This window comes from Callithrix jacchus, chromosome 11 (assembly GCF_049354715.1).
Source record: "Callithrix jacchus isolate 240 chromosome 11, calJac240_pri, whole genome shotgun sequence".
NCBI classification, from domain to species: domain Eukaryota; kingdom Metazoa; phylum Chordata; class Mammalia; order Primates; family Cebidae; genus Callithrix; species Callithrix jacchus.
Window position 1 is genome coordinate 35,323,318 of NC_133512.1, and position 19,957 is coordinate 35,343,274.

A 19,957-nucleotide genomic window follows, 5' to 3' on the forward strand; every position below is an offset into this window, starting at 1 on the left:
CCCAGTTCCTCCGAATTTAATTAATGTTCCTCGTATGTCAAGGAAGGAATACCTAAAGATGGGTTTTAAAAATGGGCAAGAGGAACGCGAAGTTACAGCCAGCCATGATCGCAACCACGCATGCGCCTATTCCTGGCAGCGTGGCGGAAGAGCAGGGCAGGTTAAAGGCGATGAATTACGACCTCTGCTGGCGACGCTCACGACTCCTGCCGTAAAGGCCGTGTGTTGCGCCTGCGCACCTTCTTTCCCTTTCGGATTTCCGACGCGGTGGTTGCTGTAAAGGTTCCTACCAGCGCCACACGGCCGTCGCCATGGTGAAGCTGAGCAAAGAGGCCAAGCAGAGGCTGCAGCAGCTTTTCAAAGGGGGCCAGTTTGCCATCCGCTGGGGTTTTATTCCTCTTGTGATTTACCTGGGTCAGTGAGAGAAGAACCGGGAAAGTGGTGGGAAGAGGGTGGCGGAGACTGCGGCCTCATTTTTGGCCATCGGGGGAGGGAGAGGAAAAACTGGGGATACCGCCGTTCATGGCCCTTGAGGCTGTCTGATCAAGTGGGGCCGATCTTCCCTGAGTTCGAGTTCCCGTTCTATCGCTTTATAGTTGCTTGGTCTTTAACAAGTCTTGCAATCCCTCCTTTTGTATTTTTGCATCCTTAAAGTGGAGGTCATACTTCTCGGGCTTGTTGTGAGAGTTGGATGACCCCAGTGGATGTGAAAGCGACTAATTCACTCTTTAGCACTAGGTGGGTTCTCAGGGTGTTCGTCCTCACCTCTCCATGTGGTCCTAAGTGGAAAGAGGCCTGTTCTGGGAATCTAGACACCTCGTGAAAGTACCACTGCCATGAAAGCATGGTTATAATAGTCTTTGGATGTCTCTGCTTTCTTACCTGAACAATGAAGGGTTTGGATGATTTCTATTACTGGCCCCATTTTACAGGTGAGGAAACAGCCATAGAGAAACTTTTTTGCCGTGGTCGCATAGGTGTGCTGAGTGTGTTATGGGCTCAGGCAGTGAGGCATCAGAGCCCATAGTCTTAACCACTATAGTGTACTTTGAGGATTTGGGGTTTTTTTGATTTTTGTTTTTGAGAGAGTCTCGCTCTGTCACCCAGACTGGAGTGCAGTAGCGCTGTCTTGGCTCTTTGTAACCTCTGCCTTCTGTGCTCTAGCGATTCTCCCTTCTCAGCCTCCCAGGTAGCTGGGACTACAGGCTCGTACCACCACGTTCGATCACTGCAAGGATTTGTAAGTGGCCGGGCAAATATTTTTCAGTTAGGGCTGCACAATGGGACCTTATTCTGTAGATTTTTCTTTTCTCCTTTTGTTTTTTCTTTTTTGAGACATAGTCTCGCTCTGTGCCCTGGCTGGAGTGTAGTGGCAAGATCTCTGCCCACTACAGTCTCTGCTTCACGGGATCAAGGGATCCTTCTTCCTCAGTCTCCCAAGTAGCTGGGATTATAGACTTGCAGCCATCGATAGCGGCTAATTTTTAATTTTTTTTAGTAGAGACAGGGTTTTGCTATGTTGGCCAGGCTGGTCTCAAACTCTTGGCCTCAAGTAAGCCTCTCCCCTCCAACCCTCCCACAGCCTCCCAAAGTGCTGGGATTACAAGCATGAATCACCGCGTACAACCTGTAGTTTCTTCTTTCTTACTTTATTTTTTATTTTATTTATTTTTTTGAGACAGAGTCTCACTCTGTTGCCCAGAGCGGAGTGCAGTGGCGTGATCTTGGCTCACTGCAACCTCGCTTCCTGGGTTCAAGTGATTCTCCTGCCTCAGCCTCCTGAGTAGCTGGGACTACAAGGCCCGCCACCATGTCTGGCTAATTTTTTTCTTTTTAAAAAATTTTTACAAAAAAAAATACAATCTCATAACGATGCGGTGGTTGCTGTAAGGGGTCCTCTCTGTGCCAGACAGCCGTCGCCAGGGTGAAGCTGAGCAAATAGGCCAAGCAGAGACTGCAGCAGCTCTTCAGGGGGGCCAGTTTGCCATCCGCTGGGGCTTTATCCCTCTTGTGATTTACCTGGGTCAGTGAGAGAACCGGGAAAGTTTAGAATGGCAGTAGTTCTGAACCCTGGCTGTGCATTAGAATCACTTTAGGAGAGGTAAAACCATACTCACACTGGAGACCTTCTCCTAGAAATTCTGATGAGTTTGGGGTTGGAACCTGGCCATTGATCTGCCAGTATGTTTTCACCATATTGGCCGGCCTGGTCTCGAACTTCTGACCTTGAGATCTGCCTGCCTCCCCCTCCCGAAGTGCTGGGATTACAGGCGTGAGCCACTGCGCCCAGCCAATTTTTTCTTTTTAATTTTATTGTCCCACTCAGGCAGTTTGGCAAAAGAGAAAGAGCAGATATGTTCATCCCAGCTGTGTCAGTTTGAGCATATAGTTTGACAATTCTAAAACTCAGTTTCACATTTTAAAATACTCTGATTTTAACAAGGTGCTGCTTCCTGTTTGATTTAGGTGTCCTGTGTTGTATAAGATAAAGTACACTGTGTGGCTGAGCAGCTGTGGTTTCTATTTCTCCATGAGTTGCAAGCCAACTGTGATAACCTGGGAATATAGAACTCAAAAAAGTCTTTTTCCTCCCTATTTTAAGTGCAAGTTTTTTTTTTAAAAAACATTACTTTTCTAGATTTTAGTGACTTTGTATGGTTACCAAGGATTAGAGTAAATATGACAGACAGCTGGTGTTTTCACCACTATTCTTGCAGCTCCTCCTCCCCCCACCCACTTATTCCACTTGCTGATGGAAGGGCCTCCTCTGGCTGGGCAAACACTGGGGTTAGCTCACCTTTTAGCTAAGAGAGTTGTGGAAGCTTGATTCTTCCCCTTTGTGCCACCTTCTTTTTTCATTGTGGATGCCAGGTCCTATTTTAGCTTGCTCTTGCTTTTTGTGTCCCTGTGGTTCTTTGCTTCTCTGTCTTTTCATCAGCTGTTCCCTCCTCCTCTCTGTTTTGAGATTGCTCTTCTATTGCTAGAAAGCTGTAGCTGGTTGCTGCAATCTGCATGCCAGAGGCATTGGTCTTAAGAATGGATAACGCATTCCTTTTCCATACTAGAGTTTATTTTTCTTTTTACACATACTGGCTATGTTCCCCTCCTAGGACTACCATTATGGTGATTTTCACCCCAACATTCAATTCAGGTTATACGAGATTAGTGTTAAGACTCTCTTTCCAGTACTTGTTTATCATTGTCTTTTCCCTCATGCTGTATATTTAATTTTATGTCTAAACCGTTCCCATGTTGAAGTAGAGACAGGGTCTTGCTGTGTTACCCAGGCTGGTATTGAACTTCTGGCCTCAAGTGATCTTCCTCCCAAAGTGCTGGAATTACAGGCATGAGCCACCACACCTGGCTCCAAGTTCTTTTACTTCCTCTACCTCAACTCACTAAAACCAGCAACTGCAAATTGAACTTTTTATATAATTCAGGTTCAACCGTAACTTTTAGTGCTTTGGGGAGTACAGTGGTATAAAATATGACAGGCAGTGACACAATAATAGAGAATCTATCTGGACATTTACTAACAAAAATATATATATATATATTTTTTGACGGTGTCTTGTTCTGTCACAAGGCTGGAGTGCAGTGGCATGATACTGGTTCACTGCAACCTCAACTTCTGGGTTCAAGTAATTCTCCTGCCTCAGCCTCCTGAGCAGCTGGGAATACAGGCGCCTGCCGCCACACCCAGCTAATTTTTTGTATTTTTGGTAGAAATGAGGTTTCACCATATTGGCCAGGCTGGTCTTGAATTCCTGATCTTGTGATCCACCCGCCTCAGCCTCCCAAAGTGCTGGGATTACAGATGTGAGCGGGTTTTAATGAGCCACTTGTTGGAAGACCATTTTCCATGCTCTCTTGCATTTCTGCATATATTATGAGCAGAGGCTCTGATGATCCTTTGTTCCATGTTATCTTTTGAGGGTGTTTGTAGAACAAGCAGCCTTGAAAAATAGTACCTCCAGTCAGAGCAAAGGGAGATATGCTTACAGCCCATTATAAAAGATTCTGGTTCCCTAAACTCAGGTTAGTCTCCTGCAGTGCAATCCATGACATGTGCAGGTGTCATCTGAACTTCTTTGCATGGAAATTGAGAGTTGAGGAACTGAAGCAGAAATGATGCTCTTACAATCTATTGCTGGGAGTAATAAACTGTTCTTTGTCTCTGACTTAGAATATTGCCTATACCAACATTTCTGAAACTTGCAGGCCAGTTTGTTATCTGCTAAATAAGATAAAACTGCAGACCCCTCATAGTTCTTAAAACCTTTCTGACTTAATCATTTACTTCAACAAGTGAGCATATATGTCATCAGGTTAATTTATCAATATATTTTAAACAGTAAAAGATAGACTTAACCATACTTGTCATGAGTTGATTTAATTAGGTTGTTAGATAGTAAGTATTGAATGATATCCATCCCCTGCTGCCTCACCACCACCCCCACCCTGCCCTTTTCTATCATTGGTCTTTGTTTTATAAAAAGAGAGGTTTGTGGGGGATAAAATATCCTCACTTGTGTTTTTTTTAAAAAAGTTTAGTAGTTTGTTTTTCTCCAGGCATGGTGGTTCACGCCTGTAATCTCATACTTTGGGAGGCTGAGGTGGACAGATCACTTGAGCCTAGGAATTCAAGACGAGCTTGGGCAATATAGTGAAAACTTGTCTCTAGAAAAAAATTAAAAGTTTAGTTGTTTGTTTTTCCAAATATCAGTTTGCTCTTCATAGTCTTTCATCCAGTATAAATTGAGAGTTGTGGTATCTTATTTCTCAGTAATAACTAATAATGAAAGATAGAGCATGCTAAGGATAACTGTGCTAATTGTATACGTAACAGGAATAATGGCCATGTGTGCTGGCTCACTAAAAACGTTGTTTGTTTTGGTCTGGGCATGGTGGTTCACACCTGTAATCCCAGCACTTTGGAAAGCTGAGTCAGGTGGATCATTTGAGGTCAGGAGTTTGAGACCAGCCTGGCCAGCATGGTGAGACCCTGTTTCTACTAAAAATACAAAAAAATTTAGCCAGTCTTGGCATTGGGTGCCTGTAATCCTAGCTACTCAGGAGGCTGAGGCAGGAGAATAGCTTGAGCCTGGTACGAAGAGGTGTTGCAGGCTGCAGTGAGCCGAAATCATGCCCACAGCACTCCAGCCTGGGTGACAGTGAGACTCCTGTCTCAAAAAAAAAAAAAAAGAGTAAGATAGCTTGTTCTTTCTACTGATTAGTCCTGGACATAATTTCATACTGTAGTGAAAACTGGAGACTGTTCTGTAGTGCAGGTAAATCTAGATAGTACTGGTTGATTCAGATATCATTCTATCTATCCTAGGTTGAATTACAAAGAAGAAAAAGTCTTGACTGTAAACGTTTCATATGCTGAGGTTTTAAGGTTTTAATTAATATTTTTTCTTTCTGTCTCCTTGATTCAGGATTTAAGAGAGGTGCAGATCCTGGAATGCCTGAACCAACTGTTTTGAGGTACTGCTATTAAAACTAAACATTTCAGGGCAAATATTCATACAGTAGTACTGAATCAATAGGATATAAAAGAGTAGTAGTGGCAGTCATTGAAATCGAGCTTTATCAGTCAGTATAATTTTGGGCTATTGGAAAACTGCAGCTACTTTCTCTTTCCCCTCCCAATTTGTATTTACTATACCATGTTATAACTATAATGAAGCATATTTTAACAAGAAACAATTTATTATCCTACCACTTTAAAATGTGGAAGAGTTTTAAATTTCCCATATTCCCATCTTATCCTCATTCAGATGAATACATCCTTGTATGTCATTCTCACAAGGGTATGCAGGATTTTGTTTTCACCTAAAATTTGAGTTGCTGTCCCATATATTTTCCAGTTGTGGTTTACCTAGGTTTTTCAATATTTCAGTATTTTATACAACAATGTAATTAACATTTGGGTGGAGTGTGGTGGCTCACATCTGTGATCTCAGCACTTTGGAAAGCCAAGGTAGGAAGATGGTGGGAGGATTGCTTGAGTCTAGGACTTCAAGACCAACATAGCGAGACCCCCATCTCTAACCAAAAAAAAACCTAAATAAATAATTAACTTTGTATATATGTAGCTTTTATAGATTTTAATTTCCTTATAAATTCTCATAGGATTTATAAAATATATGAACATTTATGGCTCTTGACTGCCAAATTCCTTTCTCAGAAACAATCTTGCTGGTATTGGTAAGCACTTGTGAAAATTTCACACACAGTATACATATTCATACACACATGTATGCATGTATATGCATACTTGTGAAAATTATATGTATAGGTATAATTTCAAATAGGCAAGTTTGCTCTGGAGGAAGGACTGATACTTAATGGCACTGTGATGACCATGACTACTACACACTAGTGGACTGGATTTCTGCTTGATCCTGTCTCTTGTGGGTTGCCCTAACAGACTTTTCAGTGACTGTTCTAGGGTTTCATTTATTTTCTTCAAACTTCTCTAAGCTACATTTTTCTAGAGTGCGCAGAAAATACTTTATTCACTATCACCTTCAATGTGTCAGCCACTGCTTTAGGTGCTTTTTACACAATGTATCTAATTGTCCCTTCAGTCCTTCAGAGCAGGTTATACAGTTAGTAGGTGGTAGAATATGTTCTATTTCTAAAGCTCACTTTCCACTGGGTCATGTGACCTTCCCCAAGTAATTTTACCTCTGCCTTTACTTAGCACAGTGCCATCTGATACGAATTTCCTCTACCACATCTGCTTTGCCGTTCTCTTCTTTTTCAGAGGGAGGTCTTTTTTTATTCTCAAAGGGTACTACAATATGTGCTTTCAACTTGTTCACTTCTGCAGTTACTCTGTTTTCCCTGATAAAGTTCTTTAACAAATGGTCTTCACTACTTTCTTCCCCTCCCTCTCTTCCTTTAACTGTTTATGGCATGACTTTTAAAAACTGTTTTCAGAGATTCCCCACTAAGTCCTTTATTCTTAGCCCTTACTCTATTTATTTCTGTAAAATAGGGATTGAGGTAATATATCTGCTACTTACTAGTTAAGTGGCCTTGTCCTTAAAGAAACATTACCTTGGGAAACAGAGAGGACTACTGAGTCAAGTTGTGTGGAGATTTTCTAAGTATTGGGAAGTACCATCAAATACCTTTCTCCAAGAAGCCATTAACCTTTCCAAGCTGTCATCTCCTCTTTTATCAGTTGGGGATAATAATACTTATGTAATGAAGTTGCCATGAGCATTGAATAAGATTATTATATTTGAAGTATTAACAGTATTATCAAGTAATATGTGATCAGTAAAATATTAATCATAATTTTTAATCTTTCCGATGTCATCTTCTTATCCCCATTTCCTTATCCTATGAGAACAATGCTTTGGCTCTATGATACTGCATGCTAAATCTCAGAATAAACTATGTATAGTTTTATGCCTTTGCTCCTATATTTGTGCTTCTTTAGTCTGGAATTGATTTTTCCCCTTAGTTTCCACTGGATGAAAACCTGCTTTTAGAAAAGCCCAGTCTCAAATGTTGCCCCTTCCGTAAATCTTTTCCTTTCCTCCTAGCTAAAACTACTCTTTTTTTGTAATTTTTAATTTTTATATTGCCTACTCTGGTCTCAAACTCCTGGGATCAAGTGACCCTGCCGCAGCCTCCCACAGTGTTGGGATTATAGGTGTAGGCCACTGTGCCCAGCCCCATAGTATCCTTTTGTATCTGTCATTTTCTGCCTTGTATTATGCTTGTGGCTATAATATATTTTGTCCCATAAGCACCTCAAGTAGTTGCTCAACAAGTATTGAATTAACCTGATGACCCTCATTTCTTGATAGTCTTTTGTGTTTTTTTTTATGTTGTATTTTAATTTTTTATAGAGACAAGGTCTCACTGTGTTGCCCAGGCTGGTCTTGATCTTCTGGGCTCCAGTGATCCTCCCACCTGGGCCACTCAGTGTGCTAGGATTACAAACATGAGTCATAACACCTGGCCATCTTGGTCCTGTGGACAGGAATTGATAAAGCATTGCATCTTGTACAAATTTTAGGCTGGACCTGCATGCTGGGGAATAACATTTTTTTGTGTGTCCTGGGTGATTTAGGATATAGAAGTAGGGATAGAATGTGTCTTTCTGTTGTCCATTTTTGGGGCTGCATTTATCCCAACAAGATTTGAACCTTCAACGACTAGATGAAGCATCCCTGTCCTACCGCTTTTTATTTCTTCAACTTACCGTCTTCTCTGCTTCTTTCCTTCTTGGTGCTAACTCTTGATTTTTTTTCCCGTCATTAAGAGCATCTTCTGGTTTCTTTCCAGAGGTATGTGTGTTTTAGGAAATAATTGAGTGAGTGCCTGCAAAGGGTTATTGAGTTACAGAATTTCATGTATTGTGCAACATAAAATTTATTGTTTATTAATATAGTCTATTGTTTCTACATACATTTATTATTTATATAATACATATGTAAATAATACAGTTAATGATTTACCAGTTTGTTTCCCTTGCCAAATTGTTGGGTTCTTTGAGGTTAGGCCCACGTTCATCTTCGTATCCTCTTTTACCCAGGATGGCTAATTTTTTTTTTTAAATTTTAATATTTGACCTTCTGAAAGGATGGCTCATTTTATGTGGTCAACAAATGTTGACATGAATGCCTTATTCAGAAGTACTTTAATATACAGGGGGCGGTGTCATAGTAAAACATTTAGGGAAACTATGTGAATATCAAGGAAAGAGAATCATTTCCATTATCTGTATAAGGCTGAGCTAGATTTCCTTTTCATATTTTTGCTGCTCATTACCATAGAGGAAGAGACCTTCATACATGAATTTATTTTATTTTTTTGGGTTTTTTTTTGAGACAGGGTCTCACTCTGTCACCCAGGCTGGAGTGCAGTGGCACAGTCACGGCTCACTGCAGCCTTGACCTCCTGAGTTTAGCTGGTCCTCCCACCTCAGCCTCCCAAGTAGCCAGGACCACAGGTGCGTATCACCACGCATGGCTATTTTTTTTTTTTTTGTTGTTGTTGTTGTTCGTTTTTGTAGAGACAGGGTTTTGCCACGTTGCCCAGGCTGGTTTCGAACTCCTGGGCTCAGGAGGTCCACCCGCCTTGGCCTCCAAAGGGCTGGGATTATAGGCATGAACTCTGTCATGCCCAGCCAAGAATTTATTTTCCTATCTTAACTGTGTGCAAAAATACTTAGGGTTTAAGGAGAGATTTTAATACGCATCTGAAAATTGGAAATATATTTGTGTTTTCTTCTTAGGCACAGGGAAAATATTTTTAAAAATAAACTTTACAAAGCTGTCACTGTCATTTTATAAGGCAGTTTTATTCAACTGGGCTACATTTTTAATCAGCAGGATTTAGAAATGAAACCATCTCTTTTTTCCTTCTTGGATTCTATTTTATGGAGTCAGCAAATGATTTGGGAGTTTGGACTTCTTAATGGCTGGAATGTTTGGGGCTAGAATTAGTTGAGGTGGAAGTGGAGGCTGATTGCTCCCTAGGAACATAATGGTTATAAGAGCATTTAGGTCACATCACACTGTACCCACTTAAATGATATGTCACTATCTCAGAGCCTCAATTTTCACATCTTTAAAATAGGAATCGTAATTGGTGGTTGTGAACTTTCCACAGTGTTTAATGCACTGAAACATTAATTGAATAAATGTTACTTTAATATTACTGATGTTGTATCTAATAGTGAGAGAGCTTTGTTTTCTGGGTTTATCTGGCCTACCTGTTAATGGAAATCAGTAATCGTTTTCCTTTTGATGGACTTCATTTTATGTCAGCTCACATTTTTTTTTTATGGTAGGTAACTGCGCTCAAAAATAACCAAACTCTGTTTCTTTTACTATAGGTCCGTATGTTTAATTTGCTTGTTCGGTGGGATTGATCCTTGTCTTCTAATAACTGAATTTGATAGATGAGGAAACAAACAAATGTATAAAATTTTCTAGGTCTTAGGTTGTGTCTAAAAAATTTTTATTTTGGGATTTATTTCTCCTGTTTACAAACATTTTAGCCTACTTTGGGGATAAAGGATTATTTGGTCTTCTGGATTTGGAAGCAATTAGCAGACAGCATGGAAGATGTGTGCCCTGGCTTGGATAAGAGATGGGACATCGTTCGGTCACCAGTTGGATGGCACAAGGCTCATCACAGATGAATCTGTAGCAGATTGGAGCTTGTACTAACTTCCGATAGAATGTATCAGAATAAATGTTTTTAACAATGTTATGTCTTGAATCTTTTTTGAATTGAACATGCTGAGTTATCAGGTAAAAATTAAGCTTTTTGGTACTTTTTCAAAACAGGGAATATATGTATGTACCTAGGGTGCTATTTAAACAAATAATTTTCCAAGTTAATTCCTGCCCATTCACCTAACATATGGATTACAGTTTCCCTTTGCAGTGAATCAGTAACTTTCTCTAGGATATTCCAAGGTAGCAAGAATACAGATAGTTTTCAGTTTGTGACAAACCAAGCCATTACTTTCTCCTCTGCATTCTGTTCTGACTGCAAGAAATAGGGGTCCTGGCAGCTCTATTGCTAGGGGATGGGAACGGCACTGGAGAGTTGTGTGTCTGATTTATTTGTAGGTTAAATGTGAGTCTAAAGTTTCCCTCAGTTGTGTTAGGAAACTAGAACTGCCTGGGCAAGAGCCCATGGAGAACTACATGGAATAGTTAGCACTGTTTTCTGGTAGAAGAAAAGGCAGCTAATTAATGGAAACTAGTTTTCAGTTCTAGATACTGGTTTCCTGGGACCTTCAGTTGTATTTGAATACTTTTATTACTTAGTTTTTTTCCATTCTTCTAACAAAATAGTGTTATTTACTATGTTTAGCCATTGTTACTGATACAAGAAAGTAGAACCTAAAACAATATAAGACAGTTTGGAAAGAGCCTATTGGGTTGAATATTTTAAGCATCCAGTGTTTAGGAATGATCATGAATATAATCCCTCTCGGGTGTTGGGAGCTGTCATCACCAGAAAGTTCTTATTTCTAATGTAAAACCCTCTTAGCTATTTAAGCCTATTTCCTCAAGTCTTGTTACTTTTGCCCTGGAGATGTAGAAGACTATTGTGGTGGTTTATTGCATAAGGGGATTTTAAAGTGGAATTTTTGAGAGCTAACTGCAAAAAATCATTTTGGTAAGTACTTAATGTAATTGCTTCAGCATCTCTGAATCTAGTCATGTGTAATTTTGCTGAAAACTGAGCACAGTATTAAAATTCCATAGAATTGCTTAAGTTTGTGTCCCCCCGCCCCCCATCCTTTTTGCCAAGTGTGTTGTCAGGGAATTTTCATATTTTGTTTATGCATTTTTCTTCTGTTTCTCACTCGGGATTTCCAGAAATTGAGAAAGCTGTGGCAGGTATCTGTTTTGATAAAATAGTAATGTGGGCCGGGCGCGGTGGCTCAAGCCTGTAATCCCAGCACTTTGGGAGGCCGAGGTGGGTGGATCACGAAGTCAACAGATCGAGACCATCCTGGTCAACATGGTGAAATCCCGTCTCTACTAAAAATTACAAAAAATTAGCTGGGCATGGTGGCGCGTGCCTGTAATCCCAGCTACTCAGGAGGCTGAGGCAGGAGAATTGCCTGAACCCAGGAGGCAGAAGTTGCGGTGAGCCGAGATCGCGCCATTGCACTCCAGCCTGGGTAACAAGAACGAAACTCCATCTCAAAAAAAAAAAAAAAAAAAAAAAATAGTAATGTGAATGGTAAACATAACTGGTTGTGTTCTTTTAAGGATTTTCTTTGTGAACCCCAAATATCTAAGACAGGTCTCAGTCAATTTAGAAAGTTTATTTTGCCAAGGTAAAGGACGCGCCCATGACAGTCTCAGGAAATCCTGAGGAGGTAAGCCCAAGGGGGTGGCGGTGGGGGTGGGGGGTTTCTTTTATACATTTCAGGGAGACATGAGACATCAGTATGTCTAAGATGTACATTGGTTTGGTTTGGTAAGGTGGGACAACTCAAAGTGGGGACTTCCAGGTTAGAAGTAGGTGAGAGACAAAAGGTTGCATTCTTCTGAATCCTTGATCATCCTGAATACGGAATTTAGTCTGGGTCATTGTGTTGTGCCTGAGTGTGTCAGGTAATGTGCCACACTCTGAGATTGAATTGTGAGTCCTTTATTATGCTGGTGACCAAGAGGTGGCTAACGCCCAGAATTCTCCCAGCCCCTAAGAAAAAGGTGGTCTGTTATACCCTAGTTTTAAAAGGGAGGGGAACCTAGCTGAAGCAAATTTTTCACAAAAGCAGAGTAAGCAAAAAGTTAAAAGATAAACTAGTACATGAGAAATAAAGCAGTGCCAGGTGTGAGGGGTAAAGCTGTCATGAAAGACAAATTTACAGATAATGGGGGCTCTGGGTGCTCGACAGCACCTCGATGCCCAGGCTCTGCTGGTACCACTTAATTTGGCCTCTTATCAACAAATGCATTCCTGGAGGTGCCCAGTGTCAGCCTGCCCCAACTACATACAATAGTTACACACTTAATAGTGGGAAAATAACTAAAATGAAGAAGCTAGGTTGGAGTCTGTCTGGCTCAAGAAGCTAACATAAAGCCTGAACAGCTTTTAGTTTGAGAAAGAGAGACTTAGTTTTAGCTGGGAAAAAACAGGTTATCACATTCCCCACTTGTGTTTCTGGGCATTCAAATCACTGATTCCTCAGTTGTAGCGAGGGGGTTATACTGGGTTCTAAGATACATAAGTTTGACAGAAGCTATGTGCCGTTTTACAAGATTAATAAACCAATTTAATAGGGCCCAAAATTTAACCCCAGCAAGAGGAGAAGAGGTCCTGCTAATCCAGTTATTAAAGTAGATAGCCGAGGGTTCCAGTTCAACATGCTCTGGTACCATGGGGTGTTGTTTTCTCGTTCCCGTTGGTGTCTATCTAAATTTTCCTGAACCTTTTGAAGAGTATACTTTATGACTACAGACTGGTTAGCATAAAAACAACAGCTTTCCCCAAACGCTGCACATAAACCCCCTTGGGAGAGAAACACTAGGTCCAGGCCACGGCAGTTTTGAAGAACAACTTCAGCTAAGGAGTCTACTTGGACATGCAGTGTATTTATGGCTGATGGGAGATTTCTTAAATCAGCATCTACTTGTTGAGTTAGGGGCCCTAGTCCAGTTTCTCCTTGGACCAATGCTGCTGTGCCGATTGCTGCCGACCCAGCCACACTGAGGCCAGCCAAAAGGGGCACTAGGAGTGGAGCACCGTGGCGTACTCTGGGGCGCAGTTTGGGAGGGGCAATGAGAAGCTGTCCCTCTGGTCCACCGTACACATAAACTTGAAGCACATGAACTAGCATGCACAGGAGAGGTCCAGGTTCAGTCCTGCTAATGCAGTGGATGAGGCCTGAGGTGCAAGCTAGCCAAGTGTTATTTGGTGCCTGGTAGGAGACTCAAGTAGTTAGGGAAGTAAGCAGAGACTGATTACAGGTGGCAGGAGGCGTTTCCTGAAACATCCCCTAATGTAAAGAAGTAAGGATGAGCATGACATGAAAGAGGGCCAGTGTTCAACTTGACCTCAACTCCCAATCCAACATAATATGGAGGTTTGGCCTTCAGGCAAAACTAACAGTCTTGGGCCAGTTGATGCTGAGTAATATTAAGGAGGTGATGCACTCCCCTAAAGATGGACATTAAGCTGGGTTAGAGGTGTTAGGGTTGCAGCCGGAGTTGGGGAGCCTGGACTGGCGATAGGACAGTTGGGCCAATGGGGCTGACCTTATCTGGGTGTGGGCAGAACGTAGGGTCTCCTAAACCAGTTAAGGGACCAATGGGTTTAGGGGGGCTTCAGGGGATCAGGATCTTCTCCCGAATGGTAAACATAGTTCCAAGATCAAACCCTTCGATACAGAGTTGCAGTCCCCATGTCACACCATAGTACAGAGTTAGGGTTATGGACAGTTATAGTAATTGGATTATAGGTTCCCATAGTACATGGCCTAGGACGAGAGGTCCAAGCTATGGAAAGGGCTGGAGACCGAGTTGCCCCTCCCCCCCCGCCCAAGTAAGTAGCCAAGGTTACACATGACCAAAAAGGGCAGAAAACTGGTAACTGTCCCAGCAGGCAGTGTCAGGGTGGTCTCCAGGACAGAGGTAGAAATCTCCTTGGAATCCCTTTTTTGCACCCCTCGAGCTGCTGCATACAGTTTCACTTCCAGTGTGTCCGAGCCCTGCAATAAAGTCAATGATTCCTGCTCCTGCCCACAGGGGCAAACTTCACTGGTCCTTGAGGGATCAGCTGGGCTTTGGGGGAAAACCCATAAATTGATTGAAAAAGAAACTTCATTGTAGGTACTTTCTTTCCAGGTGGTGTTCGCAAGCACCTGTTGCAAAAGAAGTAAGGAGAAAAGAGTAGGAGGGGGCAGAGGGCTGAACGACCAGGAACAGACAAGAAAAGTAGACAAAAAGAACTAGTCTGATGGTTGCACCTGACTCAGGCAGTTTTAAGGGGCCTAACCTGGGCTTTGGGACCCATGTTTCTTGCTGTGACCTGTTGGCCTTCTTGATGCAGGAGTGATTAATCCAAGCAGGAATACTGTCCACCGTTAGGGCTGTGGGTGTAGTAAGGATGACAGTGTGAGGTCCTTTCTAAACAGGAATGAGACCTTCCTTCTGGAACTTTTTGACATACACCAGGTCACCTGAACAGAAAGGGTGGCAGGATACTGTCAGACCAGGAGCTGGATTAGGGTGTGCTTCCTAGACAAGTGGCTGGATAATATCTTGAACCTGTTGGAGAGACTGCAAGTACTGTAACACATTAGCTTGGGATATTTCTGCTAACTGGGTATCCCTCAATTTAGGCAAAACAGATGGGGCCCTCCCATACATGATCTCAGAAGGAGAGAATCCCACCTTGTAAGGGGTGCACCTGACCCTAAGAAGGGCTAAAGGAAGGAGACTTATTCAATTTTCACCGGTCTCCAGGATTAATTGGGTAAGAGTACTTTTTATTTATTTATTTATTTTTAAAGATGGGGTTTCACCATGTTGGTCAGGCTGGTCTTGAACTCCCAACCTCAGGCCTTCCACCTGCCTTGGCCTCTAAAGTGCTTGAATTACAGGTGTGAGCCACTGTGCATGGCCGATAAGAGTACTTTTTAGGGTATGATTCATGTGTTCTACCTGTCCAGAGCTCTGGGGTTGGTAGGCACAATGGAGTTTCCACTGAATATTTAATGCCTTGCTGACTGACTGAGCTATGGACGAGGTGAAGGCCGGCCCATTATCAGACCCTATAGCAACAGACAATCCATAACGAGGGATAATTTCATTGAATAAGAACTTCACTGTAGTGGCAATTTCATTCTTAGTGGCAAAAGCCTCTGTCCATCCAGAAAAAGATGTCTACCAACACTAGGAGGTACTTATACCCTGCCCAGTGTGGCTTCACTTCAGTAAAGTCAACTTCCCACCTCTCTCCTGGGCTGTGTCCTGGGCTGTGAACCCGATACCCAAGCTCCTGAGGGAGGTAAAGCAGGTCCTTAGTATGTTGCAGACAGCTTTTGGCAGTCTCAGTAGCCAATAATAAATCATCCACGTATTACAGTAGGGTACAGTTGGGATGGCTGGCTCGGAGTGCCACAAGGTCCTGCTGAAGGGCTTCCCCAAAGAGTTGGAGAATTTTTAAAATGCTGGAGCAACCAAGTCCAAGTTAATTGGGTTGTGTCTCCTGAACCAGGGTCTCTCCATTCAAAAGCAAAAATGGGTTGGCTCTTAGGAGCCAAAGGAATGGCAAAGAAGGCATCTTTTAAGTCCAGGACAGTGTACTCAGTATGTTCTGGTAGGAGCAAGCTGAGCAGTGTATAGGGATTAGGGACAGTTGGATGGACTGTGACCCTCCATTTGTTAACTTCCCACAAGTCCTATACAGTCTGGTGATCATTTGTTCTGGGTTTCTGAACTTGCAGAAATGGAGTGTTCCAAGCAGACTGGCAAGGTATTAAGTATATTGGCTCGTAATAGCCATTGAATATTGGGGCTGATTCCCTCTCTAGCCCACTGACTCAGGATATTGTTTGACCTGAACAGGCAGGGCATCAGCCAGAAGTTCTACAACCACCAGTGGATGGTGTTTTGCCAGTCCTGGGGAGTTTGATTCTGTCCAAACTTGGGGAAAAAGAGCTTGCAGATCTGGTAGGAGAGGGTTAATTTGGTTTTCTCTTGGGGGAAAAGATGAGACTAAAAGATATTCCTCTGACAGAGGAATTGTCAGCAGGAGCTGAGCAGGAGGGGGCTTTGTGTCTCCTAACTTGAGATGAGTTTGCTGAGCCGGGAAGGAGATGAATGTCTGCAGCTTGTGGAGCAGGTCACGCCCAAGAAGGGGGAAAGGGCAGTCTGGAACTACTAGAAATGAATGGATTACTCTCTTTTGACCTGTTTACTTCACGTGAGTGGGTAACAGGATATTCCTGAATAGCTCCAGTAGCCCCCTGTATAGCCATTCTCTTGTTAGAAACACTGCCCAAGGGTGTCTATAGTACAGAATGTCCAGCCACCTTGTCTATTAAAAAGCATACAGGCTGGTCCCCCACAGTAGCAGTAACCATGGGCTCCTGGGGGCCAAGCGAAAAGGAGCCCTGGTCCTGTCAATCATCAGATTCCTCTGCTGTGGGGAGGGTGAGGACCCTTTTTTGTTCTGGTTTCTTCTCTGGCTTTAAAGGGCACTCATTTTTCCAGTATCCAGTCTGTCTACAGTAAGCACACTGGTTCCTTTGTAGGGGAGCCTCCTCACCTTTCTAGCTTTTCCGGCGAGGGTCTGGGGTCCTTTGGATGGTGCTCTGTGATGGGAGCTCTTCCTATTTAGTTCCCTGGAGGGCAGCCACTATGATTTTTGCCTGTCTTTTCCTGGCCCTGTCAGCTGCCCTGTCAGTGGCCTGTTTTTTCATTTCAGCTTCTCGACTGTCATAAACCTTCTGGGCTACTTCTAAAAGCTCAGTAATGTTCATTCCAGCAAAACCCTCCAGTTTTTGTAGGTTTCTCTGAATGTCAGGAGCTGCCTGGGCCACAAATGCCAAATTTATAGCATGGTTACTTTCAGGAGCCACCAGATCAAACTCTAGGTGACTCATTGGCCCTCTGAACAACTTCAGTGCTCTTAGACAAGTTCATAGGTTTCCTGGCAGCTTCTTTAATACCCACAAGGAGATACCAATGGAAATCTTCCAAAGCCCTCCTTCCCCCCGAGGTGATAGGGTCCCACTCAAATCTGGTAGAAGGAAAAATCTCAAGGAGGCCTTGGGCTTCCTCCTTAGGCTTCCCTTCTGAGCTACGGAAATGGTTTCTGGCTTCCCTTCTAATTTGGTTCCTCTCTTCAGAGGTGAAAAGGGTAAGAAGGAGTTGCTGGCAATCGTCCCAGGTGGGCCTATGAGTCTGGAGCACAGAGTCCATTAGCACAGTTAGAACCTGGGGCTTCTCAGAAAATGGAGGATTTTAAGCCCTCTAATTATACAGGTCAGAAGTGGAAAATGGAGCATAGACTTAAAAATGGAGCAGCAGAACGCTCACTGCCTGATGGAGGTGGTGCCTCCCTCAAGGGGAGGAGTGGAATAGCTTCCTCTGACCAGGGCGTAGCTGTGAGGCAATGAGTAGTGAAACTGCCAGGAACAATGGCTCAGGGGGTGGAGGCGGTTGGGGCGGGTGCACAGGAGGTGCTATTGAAGAAACTCTGGGGGATTCTTGGGGAACGGGATTATAAGGCAGGGGTAATGGGTGCAGATAGCTTTCCTCTTCCTCAGAGGAAGGCAACACGGGGAGCAGAAGGGGCCACTTGAGCAATAGGTTGGGGCAGGGAAGGGATTTTATTCAGAAGAAACTTAGAGGTGAGGTCATGAACAGTGCCAGATTGGAGCCACAAGGGAGGGTTCTGAACCAAACTAAGGCATTGATCAACATAAGGGAACTGATCAGGATGCCTGGGCTTTCTGGTAACAACCTGCCACACAGCTTGAACTGTTGTGAGGTTTAATGACCCTTCTGGGGGCCACCTGGCTTCAAATTTCAGCCATTCCACTTCACAGAGAGTCTGGAGTTTACCTTTTTAAAGGCGGACTCCATAGCCCTCTGAGAAGCCTAGAGAGAAATTCTTTAACATACACTGGAGGGGGCTCTGTGACTGGGGCGGAGAGGAAGAGTTTCCCATTTCTGAAAGCAATAGTTAACAGGATTTTAAGCTGAGATGTCAGACCCAGCACAGACAAAAGTATTCATGCCCTGGGGGTCTGAAGAATCAGAAAACAGGAGGATTATAACCAGGAGAAACAAGAAGATGGCTACAGCCACTATTTCTTGCCACAGTGTCGAGTATTCTCAGACTCTGAATTATGGGGAGAAGGCAGAACGCCGGGGCCAAAAAGTACCTGGTCTACAGGATCTGGGTAGCCTGCTCCTTGATTTATATCCAAGATACCTCAGATGTCTCCATGTCTTAAAGGCATAATGTTCAAAATTGGCCCTTTCCGAGGAAGCCAAATTGTCTCTATTTGCAGACGACATGATTGTATATCTAGAAGACCCCATTGTCTTAGCCCAAAAACTCCTGAAACTGATAAGCAACTTCAGCCAAGTCTCAGGATACAAAATCAATGTGCAAAAATCACAAGCATTCCTATACACCAATAACAGACTTAAAGGGAGCCAAATCAAGAACAAACTGCCATTCACAATTGCTACAAAGAGAATAAAATACCTAGGAATACAACTAACAAGGAACGTAAAGGACCTCTTCAAGGAGAACTACAAAGGACTGCTCAACGAAATAAGAGAGGACACAAACAGATGGAGAAACATTCCATGTTCATGGTTAGGAAGAATCAATATCGTGAAAATGGCCATACTGCCCAAAGTAATTTACAGATTCAACGCTATCCCCATTAAGCTACCAATGATCTTCCTCACAGAACTGGAAAAAACCACCTTAAACTTCATATGGAATCAAAAGAGAGCCCACATAGCCAAGTCAATTCTAAGCAAAAAGAACACAGTGGGAGGCATCACACTACCGGACTTCAACCTATACTAAAAGGCTACAGTAATCAAAACAGCATGGTACTGGTACCAAAACAGAGATATAAACCAATGGAACAGAACAAAGGCATTGGAGGCAACACAACATATCTACGAACATACAATCTTGGATAAACCTGACAAAAACAAGCAATGGGGAAAGGATTCCCTGTTTAATAAATGGTGTTGGGAAAACTGGCTAGCCATGTGCAGAAAGCAGAAACTAGACCCCTTCCTGACACCTTACACTAAAATTAACTCCAGATAGATTAAAGACTTAAACATAAGACCCAACACCATAAAAACCCTAGAAGAAAATCTAGGCAAAACCATTCAGGACATAGGAGTAGGCAAGAACTTCATGACCAAAACACCAAAAGCATTGGCAACAAAAGCCAAAATAGACAAATGGGACCTAATCAAATCCACAGCTTCTGCACGGCAAAAGAAACAGTCATTAGAGTGAATCGGCAACCAACAGAATGGGAAAATATCTTTGCAGTTTACCCATCTGACAAAGGGCTGATATTCAGAATTTACAAAGAACTCAAACAGATTTACAAGAAAAAAGCAAACAAGCCCATTCAAAAATGAGCAAAGGATATGAACAAACACTTTACAAAAGAAGACATACAAGAGGCCAACAAACATATGAAAAAATGCTCATCATCACTGGTCAGTAGAGAAGAGCAACCACAAGGCATATAATCGTTAGATTCACCAGGGTTGAAATGACAGAGAAAATACTAAGGGCAGCCAGAGAGAAAGGTCAGGTTACCCACAAAGGGAAGCCTATCAGACTTACAGCAGATCTCTCGGCAGAAACCCTACAAGCCAGAAGAGAGTGGGGGCCAATATTCGACATCTTTAAAGAACAGAATTTTCAGCCCAGAATATCATGTCCT

The 19,957-nt window shown here is 42.8% G+C and overlaps 1 long non-coding RNA gene across 2 annotated transcripts; it reads left to right on the forward strand.

The window, feature by feature from the left end:
* Positions 1-239: 239 nt before the first annotated feature.
* Positions 240-10,248, forward strand: LOC100894155 (mitochondrial import receptor subunit TOM7 homolog). Of its 2 annotated transcripts, XR_008473342.2 has the most exons (4): positions 240-414; positions 5,442-5,490; positions 8,863-8,980; positions 10,034-10,248. It is a non-coding gene; the product is annotated as a mitochondrial import receptor subunit TOM7 homolog (long non-coding RNA). The 2 variants fall into 2 exon arrangements; XR_001913146.4 differs by lacking the exon at positions 8,863-8,980.
* Positions 10,249-19,957: the final 9,709 nt, after the last annotated feature.